The 10,331-nt window shown below is 42.3% G+C and overlaps 1 non-coding gene across 1 annotated transcript; it reads right to left on the bottom strand.

Moving 5' to 3' along the window:
• Positions 1–3,528: 3,528 nt before the first annotated feature.
• Positions 3,529–3,600, bottom strand: trnaw-cca (transfer RNA tryptophan (anticodon CCA)). The gene has a single exon. It is a non-coding gene; the product is annotated as a tRNA-Trp (tRNA).
• Between the last annotated feature and the right edge of the window lie 6,731 nt (positions 3,601–10,331).

Genomic DNA, 10,331 nt, shown 5'->3' with positions numbered 1-10,331 from the left:
ACTCGACTCGATTGGAAGACAATGAACGTATTTTAGCCCTAAATGAATTAATAGCAAACATGGTTTACATAAAATACATTTTTCCAAGAAAGTTTATAATAATACGATCTATAGTTGAAATCTGAGCCTACTTTAAAAATAAAGGAAAAGCATTTTCAGAGAGCAATCACGCTGTGTTTATGTAGAAAAAGCGATTAGGTTTATGAGCAATCTAATTACTATTCGCTTAAAACGCTATATAAAATAAAGTTTATTTAGAGATGAATGATCAGTGTCGCAGTTTAAATAATGGGAGTCAGGAAACTAACACACAATTAAATTTGCCTGTGGAGTGTATCTTATTAAGCTATAAATTGTATTTTGAGCGCGTTTTTTGACTTTTTTTTAATTGCATTTTCGGCGCAGACAGCACATACAAGGGTTAATGAACTGCGCCAAGAAATTTAAAATAGTATTCTTTAGGTGTGAGGGTAGGAGTGGACCGCAGCAGGCATAATCAGCAAACCAGGAAATCAAAGAACAGGACAGGTGAGATGTGTATCCAGAAAGCGAGTGATCAGAAAAAGGAAATGGAAAACGCAGAAAAAGGAAACGCTTTACAGGATAAAAACAATAACAACAGTAGTGGCTGGGCAAACGATTTTTTTTTATCGAAATACAAATTGAGATACTGTACTGTATAATGATGTGCATGAACAAAGGTATACTGCAATTTTCCTTAGATACGCGATTAATGCTTCGTAGGAGGAGGCGGTCTTTTCCTCTTGTCTAACAGTCTGTCCACAAACAAAACATTCCTGTTAGACAAGAGGAATTGAAAAATAACAATTTTGTCAATGAAAACCGGTGTGTCTCTCCCTGCTGGATGTCCCTCTCACAAACTGCTGAATGAATAAAATAATTTTATTGAAAACGCGTTTGCGATTGTCTGGTATTTAATTTGGTCCCTTTTAACTGTTTTTCGATCTACTGTATTGCTTTGAGATGCCACTTTTAAAGGCGATATGTAAAATAAAGTTTTTTATTATTGTTATAGAGAAACATGATCAGATTTTCCCTGGTTCAGAAAAAAGTTCTAAAGTGCTACACATAACTTTCTTAATTCGATGTATTTAAAGCAGTGAACTACTGTAGGTGTCACATAACATTCAGAAATACAATCACGTATTTGACAAATAAAAACGATTATAATCTAATCCTTCCACATTTGATCCCAAAATCCCAAGAAATATAAATCTTGACGGGTAGAAAGCTATGCTGAAAGTTTATTAAGATACTTAGAAGACAAAGATACTGTATCAATTTATGTTGCATTAGCCTGATTATGATTAAAAAACACATATAATTAAACACGCGTTTGCGATTTAAATCAGAACACGATTTAAATCAATATAAATGTTTATATTGTAACGCATACTGTCCAGCCTCCATTTCTCTATAAAAATGTACTCTGTTGCACACACACACACACAATAGAAGCAGGAACCACTGTCAGAAGGGAAGATATGTTCAAAATATCGCAAATATCGATCATGTTGCGATATTTTGAAATATAAAAGTCAATTGATTGTCCATAATATCGCTATTCTATTTTTTCGAAGAAATGTTTGTTAAAAGAACAGTCTAGCACCAGCTGGATTCGAACACACAACCTGCCAGCTGGTAGTCATGCACCTAGACCAGTCGGCTACAAGACAGCTTGCATGAACAAGCAGGCGAAACAGCCCTACACAGTCCTGTCGCAGCACACGAATACCGTTATTAAATTCTTTAGATACGCGATTCCATATTATATTAGCAGAAAAGCTTAAAACTACCACTTTTTCACACGCTATTTCACATGCTAGTTAAATACTTCGAAGCTTAAAATCGTTAGGGAGAAATGGAATACTGGTGTGTATTTTTTTCTTTAAAGTACCAAGACCAGCTATATACTGTATGTTTATGTTCCAAAATTAATATCGTTTATGGCCTTCACATGCGTTACAGTATGCTCCTATTCTTTTTATGCTCAGCTACTAAGATTTCCCTTCAGTGGTAAAATTCAATATCTACAACGGGCACAGCAAAGACGTTTACTGTACTGTAAGTCTTTCTACGACAGACCAACGGACCACGAGTGCCCCTGTTGGTCAACCAATCATGTACTGCGGTGCCACGCGTCATCTTGCGTCACACTGAGCGACGCCACCTGCGGTACGTGTCTGTAACGCGCACTTTGAATGGCTGCATCTGTAAGCTACGGCGCCAGCAGAATTCTCCTCTTTTCCAGCCGCTTGGACACACCGCTCTGAGCCATCTGCGTTCAGTAAGCACTGAGTCTGCTGGCTGAGCAAGCTGCCTCCTTTACACGCAACAGGAGCCCCGACTGTAAGAGAAACGAAAAGAAATGGCTTTTATTGGGCACTTTTCATGTCCAATGCGCTTGACATCTCCCAAGGGCGGCAGAGTTCATTTACGACACTTTTCCTTTCTTTCTTCTTTCTGCACTCTTTGATGAAACAAAGCGAGAAATCATGTAAGGGAAAATGACTTTTTTTCATGGAGAAAAAATGCACCAGGAAATGTTGTGTTTAGAAGACGTGAGTTAACATGAAAAGTGACCTAATTTAGCGGAGCAAATGCTCGCCTAGCAAGATCTGCTTTACTACAAGAGAGAAGTAGATTGAAAGACGTGATCATTTCACGCCGTTGTGGAACAAAACGCTTTTTTCTTGGAATTCTAAATCAATTAGAAATTCAGAGCGACACATAAAGACTTTGTCTGCTTAAAAGTGATGATTTTTAAAAACTGATAAAAATGTAGAAAACACGTTTCTCACGTAGAAATTTAAGATGGGGGTGGGGTATTACTAGTAGCGGCGCTGAACTCACCATGGCGCAATTCATTTACATGACGGGCTAGTGGTTTAATGGATAACGCGTCTGATTTCGGTTTATTAGATTGTCGATTCGACTTCTACCGGGGTTGTGTGATTTAAATCAGGCTCCTCAGAAATAGATGTCCGTTATGTAAATGAACCGCACCTGAAAGCTAACGTTGGGTCTGGGTTCCTTTCTTTCCTGCATGAAATAGCAAATCGTTACAAAAAAAACACCAACTAATGTCCAATAGCGTTAGTCATTTAAGTAAACATGAATATACTGTAAGGTCTTGGTACATGGGAGTGGATTTCAACCACAATTAAAAAAGAGCAAATTATAATTACAGGCTTCAGACACTTTTTCATACAAAAGTGACCAAACACTCCCTAACTTTCAGGTTTGCTTGAACCTGTAACAAAAGGGAGGTCTGAAACTTCCATTCTCTGATGTTACTGTCTCTAAAGCCGGACGTGATGTTTCGCGGATGTGCAGTGTGCCTTTTCTCTTGCCGTGTTCAAGATGATTCGCTGCATGAGCTCCTGACTGGGTGTTCTGTACTGCGCTGTTACTTCGTTCAGATTATCCATGCGGTGTATAGATAAAACCCAACTGCGTGGTATAAGTTCCGGGTTCAGCACCAGCAGCACCTGCAAACTCATCAGCTGACCTCGACGTGATTTGAACATGCAACCTTCTGATCTGGAGTCAAACGCGCTACCGTTGCGCCACAAGGTCACTCGCCTCAAGTGCTTTTAATTCCCCCAAAGAGAACAATCAGCGTCCCTGCAAAAGTTTTTTTTTCATTCTCTCCTGTGAGGAGCGCCGCTCTTCCAACGAGGGTCTCTTCTTCCCAGACCACAGATTATTCTTTCCGCCCGGCTCTCTCACAGAGAGCAGACACACCGTCTCCACTGATGTGTTTACTACATCTATAGATCTGACCCCCTACAGCCACGATATTCCTGGACAGGATATTTACCACCAGCCTCGTGAACTTCTCATCTTGACCTCTCCCAGGAGGAGCACAATTAACACAGAATCCTCTCTCCATTTAGCAAATAACACAAAACACTGTTTACCTGTCAAGACAGAAGACCAGGCTGCTCCAGGTGAGGCTTGAACTCACAACCTCGGTATGACTCCACTGCTCATGTCATTGGACATGGCCTGAACCAGGAAAGAGATTGGAAATCGAGACGTCATGGCGTTGTTTTAAAACTGGCCTACTCTTTCAATTTTTCGGTCAAATCTTTTATCTGGGAGTACTTTCAGTTGATGTTAATCCTTGTCCCGATGCACGATTCTGGGCCATGGTGCATCTTGAATAATGTTCTTATAGGCTTCAGTTTGGAAAAGTGCGCTCTTCAGAAGCTACCGAAACCGCTAATGGTTACATAACACTTAAACAAAAGCAACGTTCGGGTTTGAAAACTAATATTACTTGCTATGAATACAAACACTGTTACAGGAGCCGTGTTAGGGCTATTTTAGCTTAGATCATCAATTCATCTGACATTTCTTCTCCATCTATATCAACAGCGTAATCGCTCCTGAGCGCTAAAGGCAGGTCCTGGCAATACAATCTTCTTTAGAAAACATTTTTAAAACTATTTCCACGACCATACGTAAAGTAAAAGATACCGATTGCACGCAACTAATAAAATCTCTTTTCCAGGGACGTTGTAGCTAGATGCAAATTACAATCGAAAATGTATCAGCTTTAAAATTTTCTTTTGGATCCACAGGACGATCAGCACGAGACTCAAAATATGCCTGTGTTTGATTGTACAGCATAGATTGTACAGCATTTATGTTTATATTTATGTTAAAATGAAGGTAAATATATCAAAATATCAACATCCAACTTCACAGTGCTAACGTAACAATGCTTGTCAAATTCTCAAACAAATCCGCGTTGTATTTCTAAACTATTTTAGCAGAGGACGCAACAGGAGTATAAATGATATCTCCCGCCAGCCCTTCAAAGATACTTTTCCATGGGTGAATATGGTTGTCTGGGGAGTTGCGGTGTTGATCACTATTGGACTTCCCCGGTCTCAAGTGTTGTTGTTGGACACGGGCAAAAGACTGGCATTTTCGGCAAATATAAAGAGGGTTAAGGTTTCGGCTTTAGCGGAGCCAGTGTTCACATTGACAATAATAAGAAAATCGTCCCTGGGTGGGCTCAAACCACCAACCTTTCAGTTAACAGCCGAACGCGCTCGCCGATTGCGCCACAGAGACTGACAAGAGAGGCTTTTCTCCATTCGCACCTTTCCGGTCAAAAAATAAACATTGCTTGCATTTTCTTGCCAGTCGGCAATATTCCTTCTGCTCTGATAGCCAAGAATTAAATTTCATTTTTCACAAGCTGTATGAATTTCTTGAAAAACAAGTTGTTGCAGAAAGGAAATGCATTCATGCATTAAACTAAATCAAGCCCTATGCGGTTGTCCAAAATGGTACTTTCTGCACAAAAAGACAGGAAGAAAGGCACAGCTGGAATGTGGAGCCAGGATCTCCAGTTAACGAGACAGGTACTTAAATCCAAAACCATAGACGAAGGAGAGAGCCGATAGTCCAGGGGAAGTCAGAGATCCAAACTGAGAGAGAGCAACCGAAGCCGAGCCGTAATCCAAAAAACGTAGTAAAAGGGGAGAAACCAAAGTCTGAACCAGAACAGTACGAAGAGGTAGAAGGCGTAGCGCAACTAAGTAGCTCGAAAGGAAAACCAATACTGAGCGAGGAGGTAGGGAAAGACTAGTGCTTAAATATAAGATGAGACGGAGGTGTGGTGGTGAAAGCGTACACTGATAGGTAGACTAATGAACTAAGACTACGCCTACTTCTGCCTCTTTCGTTGCCGGGAGGCAGGGATCGTAACACATGGTTCTAGTGTTACTACTGCTACTACAGCTACTACTACTGCTGCCACTGACACAACTGCAACTAATAAAATTCTACAGCTACTCCTAATGCTACTACTAATGTTTCTAAAGCTACTAGTAGTACTGTTACTGCTACTAATACTGCTGCCACTGACACAACTGCTACTACCACTACTACCATTACTACTATGACCATGACTTCAGATTCTAATACTAATTCTGATACTAATACTCCTGCTACTATTACTGCTGTCATTACTACTAATAGTGATAAAAACAGAGCACTCACAGCTCTGTAGACATTGGTCTGGACTCTAGAAAGTGATTCCATTTGCAAGCAGCTCTGGACCTCAACACCTGTTGATGGGTAACTTCAATCAGACACAACATTGGAGCCCAAGTCCACCTACAAACACATTCACACACTGAGAGATACAGTATACACCTACACACTCACACACATTCATACACACAGACACTACACATACTGACTAACACCATACACATTTATACACACAATCAGACACATACATGCAAAAATACAAACTAGCACACATTCACAGACACACACATACTGTAGACACTACACTCAGAGATACACACCCACACACTGATACGCACACATTTACAGAATCACACATAGACAGTACACATACTCACAGACACAAACTCACACACTGACGGACACCACATACACTCTTACCTACAGTTACACTAAAACAAACACTAACAAAAAAACACTAATATTACAACAGTAACACTATCACTATGACTAACACTATCATTATTACTAACAATAACACAAAGTTACTACTACACTACTAATACTAATAATAACAGTAATAAAATCACTAAAACTAAAATGACTAACATTAAATCTATAATAAGCACTAATATTAACATGAATACTAGCATTAATATTAAAACTACAAGTTGTACTCTCACTAATACTAACATGAATACACTAGTATTAGTATCAGTAGCTGTCCGTGACGTCACACCGCTCTTTGTGACGAAGGCGAGACACCTAGCCGGGCACAGTGATGTGGCACGTGTCGCCGTGGTTACCATACTTATGATTTGTAAACAAATGGAAAATGCATTTAAACTGTTACTTAAACAAATTTATCAACTTGGAATATAATTCTCTAGCTCTAGGATTAAATTCCTAAATAATAATTTGAATAACCATTCTTTAATTTCGGATTGAACCTTATAAACACTAAACGCACTATGGTACTGTAATGGATCGATACAGGCGGTATTGACCGTTTTCTAGATATTTAAAACAGGGTCAAGAACGGGAAAGGAATCAGTACTCACCAGTCGGTGAAGTTAATCGTTTATTCTACGGTTCTTCAGTTGAATTAATAGGTTGTCGATAGATAAGTGATCAATAACTCTCTGCAGTGCGCTCCGCGCGCCTCCCGCGGTCTCGATCTCTGATCCCGGCGCTCTGGCTGGTGTCTCTGACGTCACAGTGCTCTTTCTGACATATATAACATCTCCAAAACAAAACACACCGGGCTTTGAAGAGAGGCGATTCATAACAGCTGGAGAAGGTGTAATAATTGTGTGCGTCAGCAGTGAAACTGCATGTTGATTGATGGAGGGCTGAGCGCGGAATAACGGTTGCTCAGGGTCACAGGTCATAGTGAATTTAGGAGCTAACTGGTTCGGAGTTACAGGTTAAATAATAAAGAGTTTGTTCGAGTGTCACATCTTCGTCCTGGGTTCTTAATTTCTACACTATACGTGTACGAGAAACAAGACAGTGTGTGTGTGTGTCTTGGTGATTCTGGGAGACTGATCGAATCTGGGTTAAAAGAGAGGGGGCTTAGCCCTCTTCCATTTGCTAGTTCAAAGTTGTACAACCCATTTGTATCTGCTAGGCGGCGCAGTCGTCGTGCACAAAGAACACTTTGAAAAGCGTCAAAAGCAAGTCATTCCGAGTTGGTCGTTTGTGTTTTCGAAATGCTGAATTGCTGCGAAATGCTGAAATGATCTCATGGCTCCTCGGTTGTCATTTCTGCTCCGTAAAGGAATCACAGCACACGTTGGCTTCCAGCACGGTGGGTCGGGACAAAATGCCGGGGGTCGACAAGAGCGATGTCTTCCTTGTTAGTATAGTGGTGAGTATCCCCGCCTGTCACGCGGGAGACCGGGGTTCGATTTCCTGACGGGGAGTCACTCTTCTTCTACCTCCTTAGAGAAAGGACTGCCTTTCACTTCTCTGTGTCTTCTTTCACAGCGCCGTGCACGTTTTCATCGCTTTCAGAGCCTCTGCACAGCACAAGACTCGACATAAGGACGCGCATTGAAGTGAAAGCAGGAAGCGCTGCGACATGCACTGTGCAGATCCCGCCACACTAAGAGGTGAGTGGGTCTGTTTAAACACAGCGCTAGGCGAATCCCCCAACAGTGTGCGTGGCGACAAAAGAAGCCGATCTGTTTCGAACCGGGGACCTTTTCCGCCCCGCTGTGTGTCTCAGTAACTCGCCGTGTTCGTATAGTGGTCAGTACTTTGCGTTGTGGCCACAACAACCCCGGTTCGACTGTAGGTCCCGGCAGAATAGGGGCATCTGCTTTTACTACATGCACGAATGAAGGCAAAAAAAAGCCAATCGATGTGAACGAACGTCGCTTTACAGAGGAGTAATGCCTGACTGGATCGTTGATGAACGACAGAGGCCACTCCGACCTCTTCTAGGTTTTCTTCAATGACTTACTAAGGATCTTCTTCACATTCGCCCATGCAGGGGAAGCCAGTTACACCAAAGCAAACGCAGGACAGTGCAATTCAAGCAGAGACCAGGAAGGACCTGTTTACACCGAGAGTGGTTGGAGTATGGAACAATGCGCCCAGCTCTGTTGCTGGAGTCGATTCTTGATGAGATCTTGGGCTCACTAAGAGGCCCCCGCTGGATGCTAATCTTTCTGTTGTTCTTGCAGGTCCTGCGCTGGTTTTGAGCCGACAGAGCTCGTCTTGGTCTGTCGGCACAGCCAAATTGCAAATGATCGGCTCCGCGTACAGAAGGAACGTGCGTTTGGTACGTATGAAGGCACCGGAAATACATTGGGAACAAATGACCGGTGGCTCAAGACCTCTGTGAAGTACAGGAGCTTGCAAAGAGAGTCCGTTTCCACCCAGTCTCAAACGAGGGACCTTTCACGTATTAGGCAAACGTGATAACCGCTACACTACGGAAACCTGCAGGGGCTGCTGCTGGTGTCTCGCTTGTGTTTCGGGCTGAGAAAGGGAAGCGTCACTTTAGGCAGGGGGCGCTGGAGAGAGGAACAAAGGGCACAATGAAACAAAATGCTGAAACCCGGGATCTCCTCCCTACTTTGCAGTGAGCACTATTTTTTTCATTTTCTACCCTTGTATTTTCCTTGCTATTTTACTGTCCCTTTCCCCCCACGCAGAGACGGAAAACATGCCGAAACCCTGTTTCACCCTGTGTTTGTGCAACGTCAGTCTGTGCATGGAAAATAAATCATGCAGTGGCGCAATCAGTCAGTGCGTGGTGCTTATACGGCAGCACCCAGCGGAGTTATGCTGAGGTTGTGAGTTTGAGCTTTACCTAGAGCAGTGTAGTCTGTGTCTTTAGCTACTGAAAGCAACTCTTGAGTTTAGGTGCTCTTAGGTATTTGCTGGAGATCAGGTCTAAATTAACATGAATGAAACAAGTAAAGCTTTACTCTGTAACACACCCAAAGAAGGCTCCATTGCCGAAACGTTGTTCAGCATGGAATAAACCTTTACTCGTTCCATTGCAGCCCATGCATGCTGACACAGCTACCTAAAATAACCTCTGCTGCCCATTAGATGTTACCAATGTAGGAGACTAATTTAAACCACCTCTTCACAGGGTTTAAGTCGCTCAGTAGTGGAACACCTGTTGCTGTCCATAATGACAAACTCTGCATGGCAAGAGAGGAAGAAAGGCACTGTGGTGATTTGATCCCAGAATCTCTTGTTTACTAGACACGCGCGTTAACCAGCTAAGCCACAGAACCCAAACTGCTCCAGGGCCGCTGTACAATGGCTGACCCTGCGCTCTGACCCCAAGCTTTTCTCTCCCTGTCTGTGTGTCTCATGGAGAGCAAGCTGGGGTATGCGAAAAGATTAATTCCTAAATTCCTGATGAATGAAAAGATGAATTCCTAGAAATTGTATAGGGCCAATAAAGTGATCATATCTTATGATCTTCTCTATACTGAGCTACTTATTTGGAAACCCAAAGGCAACAGAGACATGTTCTTATACTGGGATTCAAACCCAGGCTGCCTGGGTGAAAACCAGGAATCCTAACCGCTAGGCCAACCGCGTCATTCTGGGGATGATGCAAGCAAATTATAGTTCCTGTCTCTATGGCATCCTTGCTAGAGAGCTAGCTGACAACCAGAGCGCTGCAGAATCTAAACAGAAGGCCACACCTACATTCAACATATTCGCACCAGGACTTGAACACAGATACACCTGATGAAAATCTTCCCACATTATAAACTTGCAGACCTGGGTCTCAGTTCATCTTTGGTAGCCTTAGCCAATCAAAGCCTGTATGGCTACCAATT

The sequence above is a fragment of the Atractosteus spatula genome, unplaced genomic scaffold, assembly GCF_055471065.1.
Source record: "Atractosteus spatula isolate fAtrSpa1 unplaced genomic scaffold, fAtrSpa1.hap1 Scaffold_161, whole genome shotgun sequence".
Classification (NCBI taxonomy): Eukaryota; Metazoa; Chordata; class Actinopteri; order Semionotiformes; family Lepisosteidae; genus Atractosteus; species Atractosteus spatula.
This window is presented reverse-complemented; position numbering and strand designations above follow the sequence as displayed.